The sequence below is a fragment of the Marmota monax genome, unplaced genomic scaffold (genome assembly GCF_021218885.2).
Source record: "Marmota monax isolate L192 unplaced genomic scaffold, Marmota_monax_Labrador192_F-V1.1 WCK01_AAM20220418_F8-fsc00141, whole genome shotgun sequence".
NCBI classification, from domain to species: domain Eukaryota; kingdom Metazoa; phylum Chordata; class Mammalia; order Rodentia; family Sciuridae; genus Marmota; species Marmota monax.
Genome location: NW_026692981.1, coordinates 1,911,451 through 1,930,958, shown reverse-complemented (window position 1 = coordinate 1,930,958; position 19,508 = coordinate 1,911,451). Strand labels below are relative to the sequence as shown.

Below are 19,508 nucleotides of genomic sequence, written 5' to 3'. Positions count from 1 at the left end.
TCTTCCGGTAAATCACTATTGTATTGATTTAGCCTTTGTCATTGATAAGTAGTTGGTAAGGAGGTACTTTGAGGCTTGAACCCAGGAGTTTCAGCATCCATTCATGATCCTTGTCTGAATCAGCTATCATGGTGATGGTGGCAAAATGGAGCTCTTTAAATGGTACTCCAGCATCCTTCTTAGGCTAGGAGCCTCCCCTGGGATTTTATCCATTCATTTGCTTATTTGCTCATTGTCAATATGGGCTCCTGGATTCTTGTTTAATTCCGCGGGTTATGATCGGTTACTGTCTTCGTAGGAAACAGCTCCCTGTCTCTGGAAGCACTCTCTGAGCAGCACAGCCAGAGACTCATTTTGTGAACTCCAGCACTTGAGATTACCTATCAGTGGGCAGCCCGTGTTCAGGACTCTCTCGTATTATAATCACCTTCCTGAGTGTCTCAGGAAGCTACACCCTTCTTACACTTTGCTGCTCAGTGCAGGGCAAGAGGAAAACAATCCTGGCTCTGGATCCAGGTGACCCAGGTCCCCCTCCAGCCACTTGTCCCCTCTAAGCTTCTATTTTTCTTTTCATTAAAATGAGTAATAATTTCCCAAGTCACCACAGTTATTTTGAGGATAAAAAGATGTTGGTGTGGAGTAATTGGTCTTTTCTGGAACTGGAACTTGCATTTTCAGAGCTGTATGACTTTTAGCAGTTGAATGGGATGCGCTTATTATAGACCCTACACACGTCCCAGGTGAGAAAACACACAGAGATGCGGTGCAGCGACATTACTGCTCTCCCTTTTCTCAAAGAAATGACAGCAGAGTACGTGGAAGCTATTTTAAGGGCCTGATGCAGTCATTTGAAGAGTAACGAGGAAATGTTAATAGCGAATCTATTCATTGGGCCAGTCAATTGTAGGAACTTCTAGATAATTGACACTGTTCCAGCCCTGGGGAAAATGAAAATTCTGTTTCTTCTTCCGTTCTGGTGGATTAAATAAATGCAGGGAGCAGCAGCTGGCCTCGGGATAATTAGAAGAGAAATGATTCAGGACATAAAACTCGCCAACATCTCTCAAGGGGCTGGGTTGATTTTGACTAATGTTGTCATTGCTCATGTTAAAATGCAAAGCCTGGAGAACTGGGTAGACCTCCGTGTGGTGCCCACTGCCCGTCAGAGAGGGCCAGGAGGAGGGCACAGTGCACCAGCGTGAAGGCTGGGGCCGTCTGCCACAGTTAGAGAATTTACCTATTTTTTCCTAAACCAGCAAAACCCATGGATATCAAAAAGGAACGTCTCTTGGGAACACGTCTTCAGAGACAGCTTGGCTGATCCTGCCGAGAGAAAATTACACCCACCACAAACCCTCATTTTTTTGATCATCAGACTCACTGCTACGCAGGGGAAAAGCAGCAACTCAGGTGTACTTGCACGCAGTGTGTCTGTGCCCGAGCATGGCAGCTCGCTCCCAGCCTGTCGGGACGGTGGCTTCTTTATAACAGCACCAAGCGGATACGGAACTTTCTTCTTCTATTGCTCTTTGACTTTACTAGACGGACCATCTTGATTATTTTGCTTTAAAAAAAATCGTTTGCACCAGAACTGAGCTGCACTTTTGGAAGCCTTAAACAGAGAAGCCACGAGGTTCTGGGAGAACGTCCCCGACACTTGCTGGGAGGTGTGGTCGTGGGCCCGTGGCTGCTCCTCTGCCCACGTGGGTGACTAATGGCAGTTGAGAATGGGGGCCAGGGCGGTAGGGATCAGAACCAAGCCTTGTCAGTGGAGAGGCCTGCTGATTTCAAGCCACAGGAAGTGATCTAGAAAGAGCTTTCCAGACATGGCCTACATGGGCAAAGTCATAGATCTCTCAAGGGGCTGACCAACTTCTCTGTCCATCTTAGTAAGTAAACTGACTGATGGAAGGTTGACGGGCAATCCCCTCAGGGCGTATGCAGCTAAACACTGACTCGACTGTGGCAGTGCCCCGTGCTCCTGGCCTTCCTTTGAGCAGCACCAAGGTATGGCAAGGGATTTGAAGGAAGGCAGGCCTTTCCAACTTGGGTTACACTCATCCTTTTATTCCCGTTGTTATGACAACACTGTTGAAAAGCAGCACTTCAAATATTTAGCACTTAGCATCTTATTATAGACTTGAAGGTGATATACCAGGGTGTATGGCGCTGCCGAGGGGCCTCGTGACCCTGGTGGCCACCAGGAGAGGCCAACAGAGACACCCCCGCCCCTTTCTTGGCTTTGGGCCTAGAGCTCTCGAACTTCGTGGCTTTTCCCTCCCCTCAAGAAGGTGAGGGTTCACCCAGGGGAGGGAAGCTTTAAGAACGTATGTGGGAAGATACTTATTATTATTCACAGTCTCTAGTCTCTGGCTGCATTCGTAAAAATGAAGTTCTTTCATGGCCTTATGTGTTTCATTTTCTTGATTATAGCCTACGTCACGCAGCTTTTAGGAGCCAGTAAATGATGGTGTGCTCTGATTGATTTCAGGCACTCATTGCAAGCTACTGGAATGATTCACTATGTAAATGCAGCTTCTAAGAAAGAAAAACTTCTCAAAACACACAATGATTATGAAAGGGAACAATCGGTAAAAAGCTATTGTAGTTAGCGTGAATCTGAGATGGAGTCGGTAACCAGCTGTGCGTGTGCTATGCTGATAAAAACAGAGATGTTTGTTAAGTTTCATGTTGAAATTTCTTTTGGTGTTATACAAACAGGAAGATGTTTCTACTCGCTAGTACGCTAGTTGGACAATAGCCCTTTTCAGTCACTATGATTGAATAGGGAGAAAAATTTATCTGTTATATTTAATTCTCTGTCTTGAAAGAAATACGATAGTTTTATCTTGGTCTATTTAAATCTGTGTGTTTTGTTTGCAATCACGTAAATTATTAATGAATAAGGTTGACCAAAAAAAAAAAAAGGAGGGAGGAGGGGAAGAAAACTATAACAGATGATTGACTGGGGACAACCTGGTGACAGCTATTCTAGCAGAAGTGTGGGGTGGCACTATGTATGCATGTGCCGTCACATGCTGGCAGTTTCAGAGTCGAGTGGCTTCCAGGGGCCTGCACACATGTTCTCTGCATGGTAATTTTAGAAAATTAAAGGGCTATAACAGGGACAGTGGCTTCATTACTGGTCCTTGCTGCTGCATACCAAGAGGGGCCACACGCATAACATCTGCTCAGTTATTTTTGGTTGCCAAAACCAAATAATTTACCAGCAGAATGCAAAGCAGTTAGGTACAGCCATGTGCAAGCACCTAGATTATCAACAAAGGAGATTTACGATCTTTTAACATTGTATACCAAAGGTTTTTAATAGTTTCTTGCTATCCCCTGCTTTGCAAAACAGTAACGAGACAAAAAAGCCCTTCTAATCCTTAGCTGCAAACACAATGCAGCGTCAAGAGAGTGAATGTTGGCGCACCCAACTCTGGGTTCATCAAGGCATGGCAGACTCCCAGCACCAGGGACAAAAGAATACATTAAAGACTGATTTGTACACTGTGGAAAGCCTGGTGCTTGCATTCCCAGCCCCAAGGCAGGTCGCACTGCGCCCCCAAGGTGCCCACATGGCTCCTCTGATCACACCCCTCTCTCGAAGGCTTGTGGTCAGCTGCCACTCTCACGCCCACAATCCTCTGCCTGTTCATTGTCCTTAGCCCATCTGCCTGGATGGGCATCACATCCATTTCTATCGAGCAGGAAATTGAGGGTTTGAGGGACTTTTCCCAGGACTCCTGCAGGGACCGGCTTGCTCCTGGACTACCTTGCTGCCCGGGGCTGCCCGGGGAGTACCGTCCTGTACTCCACCCTTCCCTGTGGCCTCACGGACACACTCCATCCTCAGACCACACCAGAATTGTTTGAAGGACCCTTTCCGATTTCTGGGCTCGCATGTCCCTGCACAGCGCCTGGCCTTCTCTTTGTACCTCTCTCTAATCCCCCGCCTGGTTCACTGCGGAGAAAGTGGTTTTCACTCACGTTCTTGGGTGAAGCTATAAAGAGCAGAGGAGCTGATCCCTTGGGGAACCTGGGCTGGGACTCCTGATCCAACAAACGCTCCACGTGGGCCTGGGAAGGACAGGAGAAGGCCGGCCGGAGGCAGCACGGGGACCCTGTTTTGATCACAACAAACCAACTGCAAAGTCACGTTTGAGCCGCTGGGGATTTTGATACGGATGAGACATTAGGTGACAGGAAGGAAGCCTGACTCTTGGGCTAGGCATGCAGTGATGTTGGGGTTGTGAAAGAAAACCTCTGCGCCCCGATGAAGAGCACAGCCGGGACACGGCAGGAGCTTGGACTGGCTTTTGCTTGCTTCAGGGCCCCAATAACCAAGGGAGAGGCCGTCAAGGGAGCTCTTGACAAGTGTTGCTGCTAGATGGCGGCTCCCCAGGGACTGGCTGTCCGGTCCACCTTCCTTGGAGCCTGTTTGAATGTTGTGTTAATGTATGGAGCACCGACTGGTCCAGTGCCCAGGCACACAGGCAATCCCCAGTGCCCCGGGAGTCAGACTGTCACACAGCACAGAGCAGGTCAGTGCCGTCCCAGGGACAGCCTTAGTCTTCATGAGCACATCAGGACACAGTGAGCTAGAGCAGGACGGAATGGAGGGCGGAGGCCATCCAAAAGGAGGCCCTGTCCTCCTGAGCGTTGGTGCAGGTAAAAGATGGTCAGAGAAGGGAGGTTTGTGTTCTCTCCAAGGAGAAGCAGACGTGGTCTGGCCTGTTAGTTGGATGGGTCTATCTGTCCAGCTGCAAGAAGCCACACTGGTGGTCATGTGAGCCAGCCGTGATGAGTTCCAGACCCAGCCCCTTCTCCCCTCTGCTCAGGCCAGCATCTGTGTAAACATGGGTCCCTTACCGGGGACCATCTCCCTCGGACATGGACGGGCTGACGGGGGCAGGGAATTATGTTGGGAGGAAGCCTCCAATTTTGCCTGTATCTTCTGGGAGAAGCTGTGGGAGCATTCTGGGACTTAAGGGACACAGAGGCCTCAGACTGTCAGGGCCTGAAGAAATAGGAAGACTCTGAACACCCAGGAAGCACCGGGCCGGGCCTCAGGAGCCTGGAGAAAACAGAACAAGGCAAGAATCTCTGTGTAGGGAAGTGGGGTGTGCAGGCCAACAGAGAGGGGCCTTTCTACCACGTGGGGTTTGCTGAGAATTTAGCCCCAGCAAACACTAGGAGCAGGTGACTCACTAGAGAGCAAAATCAGCAGAAAGAAAGGCTTGCCTTTTGGTGGCCACCCAGCCATATGCATCTCCACTAGAGTTAGGGGACTCGAAGGCCTTCTGCCAGAGGCCACTCCTAACAGTGCGTGCTTACAAGTGGCACTTTTTCAAATGCTTTGACATGGGCTGTGTGTGCATCCTGAGAGTGACCTAGGTGGCTGAGTCGTCATTAGTCCTGTCTTACAGGTAAGGACACTGGCCTTTTGGCCACTGTTCCAATGACATGGGGGCAGCGCTGACCCCGAACCAGGACCTCTATCTCCCAGCTGAGGGCTTCACATTCACTGCCCCTTAGCTGAGGAAGCAGAGCTCCCCAGGTCTTGGTGAGACTCTCCATCCATCTGGAACGGAGAGTCTTAGTACCCAGAATGCCTTGAGGCCCCCCAGACAACTCAGTCTGTGTAAACCCAGTGCTCACGAGGTCAGCTGGCTGCCCGAGCCGTTACCTCCGTGCCCTCCAACCGTCCCCACCGTGAGGTGCTGGTGAAGTGTTGACAGACAGTGTAATTATAATGACGTGTCCAGCAGGGCTAGATGGGCAGTCTCTGCTGCTTGGGGAGCCACGTCCTGCACCACATTCTCTTGTGGTTAAATCCACAAAGTCCTAGGCACCCCAGGAACTGGATTATGGGGTTTATTTGAATACAGCTACTACACTGAAATAAATATTCAACTTGAATCCCGCATCTGCTTCTGGATGAACCTATCAAGAACCCCAGGAAGAGTCTGATGAGACGTACTATCTACTTGAGAGGTCCTCAAACCCACAGCATGTTAAATTACCTGGGAGCTTTTTTTAAAAAGTTGTTTTCTGAGCCCAGAGATGCTTGCTTAGCTGATCTGGAGAGGGGCCTGGGCACGGGTACGTTTTGTTTATGTTTCTCAGGTTGAATTTTTGTGCATACACACAGGATGCAGCCATCACTGCCACTTCTTGCCTCTCTTTCACATGATATGCAAAAGCCCTGAGTCATTAATGTTTTTTAGTTGCTTGACTTCAAAAGACATCTGAAAAAAGGCTTTGCAAGTCTTTACCAGAGAAAAAGGCTAAAACTTAAAGGAACTTTCCAAGGGTTGCAAGATTGAAGGAGCCATGTGTGAGGAGTGGAATTTGGTCCCATTGCTGCCTGGCAGAACGAGTGCCTGTCACCCCAGACACTGACACCACAGAGTCCAGCTGCTGGGTTCCTGGCCACTCGGCTCTGTTCCTATTGTGTGGTCTCTCTCCCCTGCGGCTCCACAACCTCCCCAGACCTCCGCTGTCATCTGTGAAATGGGGCAATAAGAGGACCAAACTCAGGTTGCTGTGGAGTCAGGTACGTTAATGGCACAGGAGCCCAGGACAGTGAGTAAGCCCTGCTTATCTCCTTATTGCAGAGGAGGACAGAGCGTCAGGGCCAGTTTAAGAAGGTCTAGATAGAAACTCCAGCACACCCCTCAGCAGAGAGGAATCACAGGAGGTTGACTTCACCAGCTCAAAGACATACCCAGGCTCTCGTTTATAAGCATCGGGCTTTCTCGGCGGTCCTGAAAGTTGACTTCGTAAAGCCCGTGAGGCTTCTGTTATAGAGACGGGTAATACAGATCTGCAGAGAAAGAGCAGCAGTTGGCTCTTCCAGCTCACACAATGCAGTTGGTACTAAAAATGATAGGCTTCCCAGGGTATTTCCAAGAGCTGGTTTTCCCTGGTGTGATCCCTCAGATGTTAAGTGAATCCCCTCCAGACACTCAGTCACTCTAAGACTTTTCTTTTTTGAAGGATGCCATTCACATGGCATGTTTCTCAAACTTCATGGCAAGACTTTGGAATTTGAAAGCCCAGGGAACATTGACTGTGGATGTTGAGGATAATCAGATGGGATGAGGAGAATTCAGACTGTGAACTAGGCGATGTCTTTCAAAAATGACACGCATTCGCAGAAGAATGTATCTTGATTCCTAGGAGGGATGGGATTTTTCTCTGCACCAAAAATACTTCCTGCGGCAGGGCGGGCCCATTGTTTCTGAGTCAGCAGTGCGGGTGTTCCGGCCCCGGGAGCAGATGCCCTCCAACTGTTCAGACCGGGGTATTCAGGGTGAAGAGAGAAGGGACCGCAGCGTGGACAGGTGGCCGGCACAGTCAGCCATTGCACCCTGCCCTCCAGAGTGGAATTCCGGATTCCTCCGTGCGCCACAATTAATATTCCCGGCAGGAAAAGGCAAGAATCAGACTTACCAGCTCTCTTTGTGGGCACTTTCAGAGGCAAGGCAAACTGTGTAAGAGCACTTGTGTCGGCAGCTGGCTCGCATATATGGTACCTACTTCCTGAGGAAGAGACAATTCCACACCATCACAGCTCAAGTAGATGACACAGAAACTCAGGGAGGGTCACATCCAGTGTCTTTTATCAGGGGTACAGAGAAGTAGAAGTGAGAAAGGAAGCCGCCTGCGGAAGGTGAAGCCCCACGCAGTGGGGACGCCAAGCGCAGAGTTGTAGGGCAGTGGTTGCTCTCTTCCCAGGCGCACGGTTGGTGTGAACCTCCTCTTTGGAACAGTGAGCACCTCACTGTTCTCATTCGGAAGCCATATCACACTCGCATCCTAATTCTCAAGGGCTGAAAGGCCCCCGTTCTGTAAAGGGCACTGCTAAGCACCAAGTGGCACACAGTCACACGGACGTCCACCATTAGCATCGTCACCAGCACCAGGGTAAGAAGACACACAGCCTTCCCTGAGCAATGCTGGACGACACCTTGCTAATCACTGTGGTCTTAGCAGACCCTGAAATTCCCAGTGGTAAATTGTGGCACCGTAATGGGGCTGTGAAGAAGTCGTGACTCCACTGTCCGCACTGGGCTCCCCTGTGGGAGGGAGTGGGGCCCAGGGTTAAGGAATCCTCACCTCCCCCTGCTGAGATTTGCTCAAGACAAAATCTGATTATGGTGCGTAATTCTTGCTTAGATTAAGTTGAATCACCTTTTCCCCAAAAAGAGGGACAAATACAGATGCTTCCTTGTCTCTTCCTTACCCATGTTTTTAGGTCTTCGGGAGGGCGTGATGGAGAGAGGACAGAACAGAAGTGAGGGTCAGTAGAGCCATCCCACCTCTGAAGTCCCTGCAATGCCTTGATCAACTAGCTCGATGTGTCCCCGCAGAGGACATTTCGTATATCTCAGGGAACTCCTGCATTTTGAATGTCCATCTTCCTGATTGCTTAGCTGATAATTCCTATGTTCCCCTTTTTGCCTGGCTACTAGGAGACTCAAAGCAAAACTGACTGCTCAGCGGCAGCAGGATCACTGGTTCTTTGCAGAAGTTCATTTACGTCCTCCAGCTGCCCCCTTTGACGCCGACTTTCTCTGTTCTGTAGGAGGTCATTGCCACCAGCCTCACTTCCACACCACGGAGCACGGGTTTTCAGGTAAAGTTGAACAGGGTCTTACTCTTCTCTCGGCCATTGTGTGCGAGTTCAAGGAGGCTTTTGCAGCCGTCTGTCACCTGACAAGAGTCATGAGAAACTTCCGTTCATGTCCATCTACTGCTCTTGAACCTGTCCAGCTGCTGGTTTTAGCTTAAGTTTTGGAAGCCACTGCGTATCACAGAGGTTCAGGGACAACCTGGGAGCCGGGAATGTGGTCATCACTGGGACCCCTCACTCCGTGAATCTTTATAAAGACAACAGTCACCATTCCCAGGGAACAATCCTCCTAAAGGAAATTGTACGTAGAGGCTAACAGGGCCACGAAGATGCCTTCTCCCGCCCAGACTGAAAGAGGGCCCCTCTGGAGAGGATCAGTGGGAGTTAGGTCAGTGAGCCTCAGCGGTTGTTTGGGAATTTTATTTAAATCTAGTCCATCCATATCTGAGAGCTCTGATTGTGATGCAAATCAAAGGGAATGATACTTGTGCTGCACTTAAAGCAAGGAAGGCACATGATGTGCAGATGGGCTGCCGCTCCAGGTCTCTTCCATGGAGACAGGAGGGTAAATCGCGCGTGTACTAACCACACTTGACACCAGTCATTTTTCTTCAACGGCAGGTGATTATCCTGTGTAGCTCTTTTCTGCATGAATTAAACCTGCACGAATCCACAGGGATGGCGTTTTCCTGCATTTGGTCATTAAGATGAAAATGATCAAGGGATGCTTTACATCTGGGCAGGGATCAGACGACAGTCCTCCTCACAGAACAGAAGCTCTCAGGTTTGTGTCTTCTGCGTCCCCTCCCCTCTGTGGGGTCCTTGGGTCCCTGCCTCTGAGAGAGGTAGAGGCTTGTCTGTGACGTGACATGACATGGTTTATCAGACGCCTCGCTCCCTGACAGGAAAGGGACGTCTCATTTCCCAATGACAGGGCACCTTGATGGACGCTCTGGTTGCTTACTTGGCTGGAATAACGAACCTTCCTCCTGGATGATGTGGGAAAGCTTCTCACGGACAACGAGGGCCCAGAAGAACCTCGTTATTGTCTGGGTGTCCATCGGTAATCTCAGCTTGCATGGGCGGGCAGCCAGGTGAGTTGCTGGACCACAGGAGCCGGCAGCCACCACCCCGTGAGGTTGGAGGGAGAGCGCGGCCTACTGGACCTGCTCCTCTTCAGCCATTGCTGTGGGAACTGATGCTCTGCCTTCAGAGCCCTGTGTGTGGACAGCCTGGACTCTGATGTCACACAGCCGGGGGTTGAAACTCAGCCCTGCGTCCTACTAATGCAGTGAGGCTTCCGCTTTCCCATCTATAAAGTGGAGATGATAGAGGTAATTACCTCACGTTGCTGGGAGGACTCCGTGGGTCGTCACATGTGCCTGGCATGTAAGAAATTCTCCTAAATGCTGGCTCTCATTAGCATGACTAAGGAGCCTTCTTTAGGTTTCACCATGGGAGAGGCTCTGTGTCAACAGGCAATGTGACACGTGTACATGGCATTTATCTTTAAAAATCGTACTGGCTTCAGACTCCCCTTGTGTCCAGGAAGGCCCAGTCTCTACCTGCATCAGGACCCCAAGACGTACCTAAAGGGAGATGCCAGGGAAGGCCGTCTTCCTGTTGCTGGACTCCTCTTTCCCCAGCTTGACTGCAGAGGCGTGAGACCAGCCCCGAGTGAGGCATTCTGTGACCCTCGACAGGTTTTTCCTGCAGCCCCTCGGCCTTGATCACTGTCTTCACCTTTACGAAAGCTTCTTGAGTCCACGTCACCCTCGCCGCCTGTTGCTTTGGCTATTTTCTTCCCTCAGTGGGGAAAGAGCCATCTTGCAGCAGAGAGCCAAAAAGACTAAAAACTACATCTGGAAAATATCTTAATGTGAAGAAACACACATTGAAGTTCTTAAAAAAGAAAATGACCCTCAGAAAAGAAATACCACGTGTCCTTGATGTCCTATTTTAGGCCAAAGATCACTGTGACAAGATTCAAAGGGCAGACTTTTCTGTTTTTGGCCTGTCATGGGAGCCTGAATAGGGGGCACTTCTTGACCTTTCTGATATCACCACGGGGCGGGTTTCCATTTGTAAAACCAAGGGTCCACGTCAGTCAGGTAATAAAAGCAAGGCCACATCTCAGGCCTCCTGAAAATTTTGGCTTCAAAGAGGCCACATTAAGATAGGAGGAGGAGGAGGCAGAACAGAGCACCCTGCCCTCTCCAGCAGGACCGCGACCGCTGGGGAAGTGGCGAGGGGCACCCACTGGGTGGGAGACGCTGGCGAGGAGCCAAGCACCCCAGTGCCCCTGATGCTGTGCGGTAATCCTGGGCAGACCAGGTAACTGTCCACTGCGTCGCCTGAGTGTGAGGTAGGGACACTGAGTCCCATCACAGGGTTGCTCTCAGGTTCAAATGGGATGAGGGAGGAGAAAGCTGCTGGGCTCTGTGAGAGCCCACCCAGAGGTGGGGTCCTGTCACCTGCAGGGAAGTGGGTGACACAGAGCTCTCAACAGACCTCGAAGGCAGGCTGAGGAACAGCAGCTGCAAGGCCGTCAGGCAGGCGGCAGGTGCAGGCCGAAGAGGCAGATAGAGAAGGAAGCCGCGTTGGCCTTTAGGAGTGGGCGCTCCCCGCCTCTGTGCCCTGGGCCTCAGGTGCGGTCACTGCGGTCAGTCCAGCTGCTCTTCCTTCGCTCTCTCCATCTCCTCAGTGGGCCCTGACTTGAGGACACTCCCAAAGTAAAGATCTGCAGCACCTGGGCTTACTAACCGAGATAGCTCTGCTTTTAAAAGGAGTTTGGATTCCTGCCTATTCAAATGTGGGATCAGCCGCTCCTTCTCAATGCTATCACCTCCACTTTCCTCAAGCCTCCCCTGACAAATCAACCAAATATGTTTGCTTCTGATATAAAATTTCAGAATGTACTCCTTAGGCCAATATGGGTTTTAGGTTTGTTTATTGAGCTCGTGATCTCTGCAGTGTTATTGGCCTCACAGTGAGAAATTTGACAGGGAAGATACAAGACTGTGGTCTGAATGTTTTTCACATCTGACTGTATGGACCAACCCAGTTATTTATTCTGGGAGACAAATCATTGTCAAATGCAGTGGCCTGAGGCCAGCTGTGAGTCGGGCACTGGAGAGGTCTGGGACAGTTCTGTCTTAGGTCTTTCGTCAGTTGGTAGACGTGGAGGAGCAGGGCTGCAGCTGCTAAGGGCCACCTCCTCTCTCTCTTCTCAGGTCCCTGTGGTTGGCTAGCTTGGGCTTCCTCACAGCATGGTGGTCTCAGAACAGTCAGAGCTAACATGGTGAAGCAGCTTCAAGCTTCAAGAGTTGCCACTCCCACAACAGGTAGAAGGTGGGTTGTCTGCTGCCATCTACCTTCATTACACACTCTATCAAGACTGTCCCTGTTCTGAAGGGGAGGGACATAAACCTCCTTCCCCTCTTGGGTGGAGTGGGAGGGTTGTCTTGTGGGAGGGTTGTGTGGGGTAGCAGATTGCTGAGGTCACCTGTGAAACACACAGTCTGCTCCATGGACGGGCTGTGGTTAAGGGCCCAGCTGCAGACAGTGTGTCTTTTCCTGATACTGACATTTATGAATAATCTCTCCTTCATCTCCAGACAGTGACTTCTAACATGCTAGGTCTGCACCATTCTGACGCCCCCTTCCTCCTACAACCCCTTGTGCCTCAGTGTCTGAACAACACTTGCTAAACTTTCTAAGCGCCTCAGGCATTCACCTCTGCTCTGCCACGTGCCACCATACCTCCGAGAGGGACAGGTAAGAGTGCTGGGCCTATCCTCCTGGGCTCCCCAAGTTCCTCATCTTCCTGTGGCAGCTGTAAGGGGCATTGAGGGCACTCAGTGTCATTCTGACCCCACCCAGAAGCCTGCTTCCCAGAATCCCCTGCAGCTAGGATTCCGCCTGTGAAGCGGGGCCCATCAGACACAGCTGCACCAGATCAGAGGTGGCATGAGAGGGAGGAGGGACGTATCCGTTTTCTATGGCGGCTGCGGTACAGGCCCACGAATGCACTGGCTTAAAACACAACACGCTCACAGTTCTGGAGGAGGGAGGGCGAACCGAGTTTCACTGACCAGTATAGAGGTGTGCTTCCTTCTGGAATCTCCACAGGAAAATCCTCACCTTTCCGGCTTCTGGAGGCCTCCTGCATTCCTTCCCCTGTGGCCCTTCCTCCACCTCCAGGGCCGCAGCGTTGCCCCTCCCTGGCTCCTCCTCCTCAGTCCTAAGGCTTCTCAGAGTCAGGCTGGGCCCAGGGGGGAACCTAGGGTGCTGTCAAGTCCTGCACTTGACCCTCCTGCCAAGCCCTCCATCACACAGGGAAGTGTATTTGTGGGTCCAGGGATTAAGACACGGGCATCCTGAGGGCATTACTTTCCTGCCCCCTGCTTCTCCCATCATGGCTGTCTCCAGCCACCTGCATGGGGCGCCTGTTTTTTTCCCCCCCCCTGGCTGGCTGTTTCCCTACCATGGGGGCGGCCCCTCACTCTGGAGCCAGGAGTGTCTTGAATCACAGGCAGCTTCTGGACTGTAGATTGGGTGGTGGGTCCACTGGTAGCCCCGTTCCACCCTGGCCTTCCAAGTCCACCCTAGTGCCTTCAACCTTCAGCGTTTCCTAGGCCTTGCTGACCCAAGGATTCTGCAGCTGTTTCCACTGATCCCTTCTCTGCTGCATGGATTCTGCTCTGAAGAATCTACGCTGAGGATGAAGCGGCACCCGACAACGCTGAGTCTTACCGGACCTTGGGAGGATAGGGACTGTACCAAAGCAAATGCTGCCCGTAGCCTTGTAAGCCAGACGCATGGTGTGGCCCCCATCCAGGGGTTGCCACTGGTGGTCATTCTGAAGTCTTCTTGCAGGACTGACCAGCCCGGACCTCTGTACTATCAGGGCATCTCAACGTGGGGACGTACTAACAGGAAGGTAGATGGTCCCAGCAAAGGCCAAGGTCACGTCATCCCAGAACATCACACACAGCAACAGACAGGGAAGTGAACTGGCCTCCTGAGGTGGAGGTGGCTCTCGCTCCAGGGAACTGTCATTCTCAATCATCCCTCCTCCTAGCAGCAGGAAGTGTGGCTGCTCTTTATCTGTGCTGCTTTTGTGTTTCTAGGGTTCTCTTCTCCCTCCTGCCCTCGCTCCCTTCCAAGAGTCCCGGAAGACAAGGACAGAAGGACACAAGCCCGGAGAATGGCGACATTATTTCTTCAGTCCCTTGAGAAGGAACAGCTCACTTCCAGAGCTGGCGGTGAGGGCCAGTGGCACCCAAACCCAGAGGTAAGGGACAAGCCCAAGAGGGAGCTGGAGGACCTTCTCTCCACACAAGGCCATTTTGGTGTGGCCCTGTTCTGCCGTCACCACCAGCTCTCCTGGCTCACAGCCCTCCCCAGGGCCTTCCCTGCCAGGCACGCCTCCGCCCCGTCCTGACCTTTCCTACCTGCAATCTCAGTCTGAAGTCTGCTCAGGAGGACGGCCTGCAAGCTTTGCGGGTACAGGACAAGCTAAACAGAGCTCGGCACCCTCAGGGAGCTCCCAGTCCTCCTGGCCTTCCTGTCTGCCTGGGCCCCTTCCCTTCCACTTATCCACGTCAGGCACACGAGAGAAATCACCACTGGTCCATCCACAGCCGTTCGCTTCCCCTGACCTTCCTCCACTGTTTTTTCTAGGGTCATTGTGTGTCCTCTTATCTAAACCCAAACCTTCTGAGTGAAGGAGTCGCCAGTAATGATCACGCCGCAACAACAGGTGCATGGTGGGCTTGGGTGTGGCATGAGCGACTCCCCAGGGTCCCTGGTGATTCTAGGCTTGGTCTCCAGGGTGGCACTATTAGGAGATAGTGGGCCCTCTGGGAGGCGGGGCCAAGAGGTCCTTGGTCAATTGGTGGCCTGGTCTCTGAGGGGATTGTGGGACCCGTGTCTCTCCCTGTACCTGGTCCAAGAGGTAATCACTTGTTAGCTTCTGCAGGAGTTCCAACTATTTGAGGTGATGGAGTCAGGAGGTGGCCCTCACCAAGCCGGCAAAATGCCACTTAGACTTTCAGCCTCCAAAACAGTGAGCTAAATAAACCTTTATTTCCTAAGTAGCCTGTGTCAGGTATTTTGTTTTAGTGACAAAAAGCACACATGGGATAAACCAGGCTTGTGGTCACCCATAACATTGTCCTGCATTGCTCCCTTATTCTCCCCTGTCAGACTGTACTCCCTGGAAGGCATAATCAATATCTTACACATTAATATTGAATTGAGAATCTAACTTAGACCAGATCCCAAAATAGTTGCTCAGTGCACACATGCTTAAACTGAAAATAAAAAAGAGTGATATTCACTTAAATTACATAACAGTGCAGGCTTAGACTCAAAATGCGCCCGAGGATTTAAAATGATTGTTAAGTGGTTCATTATATTTTAGAATGCTGAACAATCTGAAAAACGCTCCTTTTGTTTAAGACACGTCCCTCCCTGGTCCGGCTGCGACTTCATTTTGATCTTATAGAAAACAACACAGAAATATTGCACCTTATTTTCTTTCACTGTTGAAAAAAATCTAATTTCCTGTTTCATTAGTGCAATGAAGGTGTGAAAGCATTCCTCTCCCCCACGCAGTGCTCCTTGGTGTCACGTAAACAATGCACAAAAAAGTAAACCAAAGCAACTTCTCCAAGTCTATGGCGTTCTGGATTTCCTCTGAGGGAGGGCAGTCCAGCAGACAGCCACGTGTCAGATGGCCTTTCCTAGGTGGCCTGCCACACTCAGGAGAACATGCGTTACTTTCAGGGAACCTTTCCAGCCCAAGTGGGATGAGTGTACAGTGACAAAACCAAACCCAAACCTGGCCCATTAACCCAGAGGGAAGAGACACGCGGGCTTCCATAGTGGTTCATTCAAGGTACACGAGGCGGGGAGGGACTTGGTTCCATTGAGCCCACAGGAAGGCTTCCCTGTGCTTAAGTGACGAATATGTTGCTTCCCGAGACTGCCTGTGAGAATATGATTTGGAAGTAGGCAGAAAGGGGGCCAGAGGAAGGGCTGCTCGTGGGTGGAAATACTCCTAATCATCTCCTTTTCCAGACAGATCTAATAGTGGCCTCTCGGGGCGTCTGCATGACAACTGCTTTGTGACACCGCTGCACACCTAGGTTTGCCTTTGGGAACCAATTAAGTGCGGAGGGGCCATCCCTCCTCTCCCCACCCCCACCCAGTCCTCTCCCCCATTGTCTGTTTGGCTGGTATTCTTTTCTGGTTGAATGGCCACAGACACAAGCTGTCTCTCTCCCCCAGCTCTTGGAGCTCTGCTTGGCAGGAGAAAACAACTCTGGTAAAGGAGCAGGAGCCGCTTGTGGCCACGGGGGCACAGGAAGCCCCTTGGAAAGTCAGCTCTGCCTTGCCCTGAGGAGCACCCACTGTGCAGATGAAAGGACTTTCGCTTCCACCACCACTTCCTCCCAAGAAAGCAAGAACCGGGCTTTAGACTTCTGACTTCTTTTCAGAATAACAACAAGACAGCTTTTGATTTTCTCCAGCACGTTGAATGCAGTGACCTATAAAGTAAAACACCGGCTGGCAAACTCTTCAACCCAAGAGCCTATTGTCTGCGAGATCCCACCATTTATGACGAAATCGGAAAGCGATACTGTTCACTGTCCACAGCTGTCCCTGGCCGTGTTTGGGTCCCTTGACAGAGGGGTGAACTAATAACCCCTGAATTCACCCAAAGTGTAACAGAAGTGGCTTGGTTGCAATTGGAAAGGGCATGTGGCTGCTACCGCAGCTGTACTTTGGGGGTTCATTATGGTAACAATGTTTCCATTGCAGTGACCTCAGGTTTAGTGTGGGGCAACTGGCTGTCATCAGCAGGGCCCCACTCCATGAACTTCCATACCTAAGCATGGATTTGTACGTAAGTTTAGCGACCAAGATCTGTAGACATAAGTATTTCCTCCATAGTCCCCTGGACTTCTCCAGGCCACTCTTGAAATGGGACAGGTCCCTTCTCTGCTGGAAATAACATCGTCAATAACAAAGAAAGGGAGCCATTTCTGGAGTTTGTGTTTGGGTAATCAGAATTCCATGCGAGTCCCCGGTGGGCACTTTCAGTTTTCTTCTCTAGCTTTGTGTATCTTTATATGCATACCGAGGATAAAATATTCAAAGCAAAAGCGCACATTAGCGTGTCAGGGGAAGAGGGAAGCAACACCAATTGGGAGTCTTTTGGAAAAACCACATTTGCAGGATGATTTTTATTAACAGATTCTCCAATGTTTGTTTTTAGGCTTTTAGATGCAGCACATTTGGGGACAAATTCATTGCCTCCCAGGGGAAAAGCCATTATTGGAAGGATCTCCACTGAAGGGCAGCTGAGCACAGGAGGCTGATCCCCAGGGATGGCTAGAGGGGCAGAGAGAAGAGGGGAGGCCTTTTCTCTAGCCACTGTCACCCTAAGTAGACACATCCCTGCAATTCGTCCCTACAGGAGGAGGGCAGCTACTGGCTGCTTCCTGATTGACCACCAGAGACTAGGTGTGCCGATCCTGGTTCTGGGGAGTCCTTGGTTGACATTACTGTGTGACAGTAGGTAAAACAGTGTGGTGGACCTAGAAGACGTGTGTGGACAGACCCAGAGCCTGGTCCAAAAAGACTGAAAGAGCAAGAGGAAGAGGAAAATTAAGCCAATAGGAATACGGGTGTGGGGGGGGCAGGTGGGGGGGATTGCAATATCTTCAGACCACACAAACCTGAGATGAAACCAAAAGGAAGAAATGACTGTGTCAGGTAATCATGGGATGGACAGCTGACCACAGGTGATGCACAGTCCCCTAGAGAGGGCCAGGCAGTTTCTGTGGGAATGGGGGCAATGATTAGTCACAATCCTAGACCTGCAGCCAAGGCACGGACACAGGCAGACGGTGGGGAGCAGGGAGGACCAGCCCCACTTTCCCCAGAGGAGAAGCTCACACCACACACGGGCACCTCTGCTGCCAGGTACTGGGCACCACCGGGCTGCACAGAGCCAGCCAGCTTCTCTTGGCACCCCACTTGCTGTCTTGCTCCTGAGCTGTCACTTTGCACAGCCCTTCTGCCACCTTAACACCTGCACAGCTTCAGCTGATTGAATTTCAAACAGCACCCACTTCCTTCTCAAGTGAAGGGTCCTACCTACGGCCACTGCCCTGTGGGAGGAGCCAGGAGGTGACAGTCTTGGGCTGCAGATGCCTTGCTTCTGGGCCCCTCTTGCCAAGAGGCCTGCCCATGGCTCCTGTCCTCAGGAGCATCCCACTCCCCCATCCTTCCAGACACAGGTCCACATCCAGGCAACCCACTTCTCCTTTCCAGTCCCTCTCCCCGGTTCTCATCATCCCACCCACCCCACCTGTCAGATCTGGAATTCAGAGGAAGGGGCCGGTTCATAGTCAAGCTCAACTGGTCAGCCTGAGGACAAGTGAGGACCCTGGGGACGGTGATCCTACCCTGAGCTGGATTCTCCATTGACACAGAGTGCCAGAAGTCGTTCCCTAAACCAGGGGCCACCCAGACCCCCATCCGCCGGCGCTCAAGCACCCCTCCCCACCTCCAGCCACGTCCAGTCCAGCGTTTCCCGGCCCCAGAAATGCTCCCGCCCGGGCGCTGCCGCCGGCTCCTCTGACCTTCTTGGCCCGTTCCTCCTCTCTCCAGGGCACCCTTCTGTTCTGCCTGCAAAAAGTGCGTGTGCCCCTTTCGCTCAGCAACTTCCCTTCTCTCCCCGGAGGGCATCAGATGCCCGAACCCGCCGGGGTGGCGGACACCTAGGACGCCCGGGTCCACACGCTTCTTAACATGCCGCGCTCGTTCCTGTCGAGGACGCCCCTCCCCACCAAATCGGAAGCAAAAAGAACAAACGAAACCGTGCGCCTACCTAACGACGAACGCTCCTTGTCATGACAGGCCGACCCTCGGGCTCCGGGCACGTCACCCGCTGCACCCACACAATGCCGGCTGCCGGCGCGCTGCGGTGCGGGCAGCCTGAGCTGCTCACGCGGGTGGAAGGGAAGGGCCGCGGTGACAGCCTTGTCCCCGAGCTGCTGTCCCGGCGTCGCTGCCCGGGGCGAAGTTGCGGGGCGGAGCGGGGGCGCGGCGGGCGGAGCGCGGGGCGGGGCGCGGGCGGGGCCGTGGCGTCACTGGTGGGGGCGGAGACGCGGCGGGGACAGCTGCCTGACAGCTAGCTACTCCGGGACTGTGCCTCGGCCCCGCTCCAGCCGGTCGCCGCGCTGCGGGCTCGGTGCGCTCGCAGGCGGAGCGATCCTGGAGCGGCCTGCAGGACGGAGCGCTCGGGAGCGGGCGGGAGGGAAACCAGCCCAGGCGGCGACGGGGTCAAGGGAGGCCCCAGGGCAGCGACGGGATCTAAGGAGGCCGGGTGGCGAAAACGAGGGGGAGGGCGGGCCGCGAAGTCGGCTGGGCTCGGGCTCCCGAGGTTGCTCCGAAAGCCCCCGGGAGAGGGCTGGGGTTACCGTACCGGGACTCCACGGGGCCTGTGTGGACAGGTATCTAATTATCATGGGGTGAAAATTGTTTTTTTAAATTTTGTCTGGGTGGATATGAAGCATACATAAAGATTTCCCTTAGGAAACTGGGTCTGCTTGGCAAAAGCAGGTCATAAACAGAGCTCAGAGACCGGGTCTGACTCCACCTCCATCCCGCAATAGGAACTCCCTGGCAGGCCTCGGTTTCCTCGTCTGCAAAAACACCCTGTTGAACAAATTGTGCCTTTACAACATATTAACTAGAGCTGTACCCACAAATGCACCACCCCTCCCCACCCCAGGGAGGCACTTTGGGAGGGCATTAGTTAGAATCAGTGAGCTTAGCAGCTGTT

At 52.2% G+C, this 19,508-nt stretch overlaps 1 protein-coding gene across 8 annotated transcripts in view; it reads right to left on the bottom strand.

Annotated features, from left to right (window-relative positions):
• The window catches only part of Ripor2 (RHO family interacting cell polarization regulator 2), a 177,064-nt gene that overhangs the window by 59,300 nt on the left and 98,256 nt on the right, over positions 1-19,508 (bottom strand). The window contains exon 1 of one of the 8 annotated variants that reach the window (XM_046452516.2): positions 18,552-18,736. The exons of the other annotated variants lie outside the window; for them this stretch is intronic. The gene's annotated coding sequence lies outside the window, so the exon portion shown is untranslated. Of the gene's footprint in view, positions 1-18,551; positions 18,737-19,508 lie in introns of those variants that run through there. 8 annotated transcript variants of the gene reach the window in all.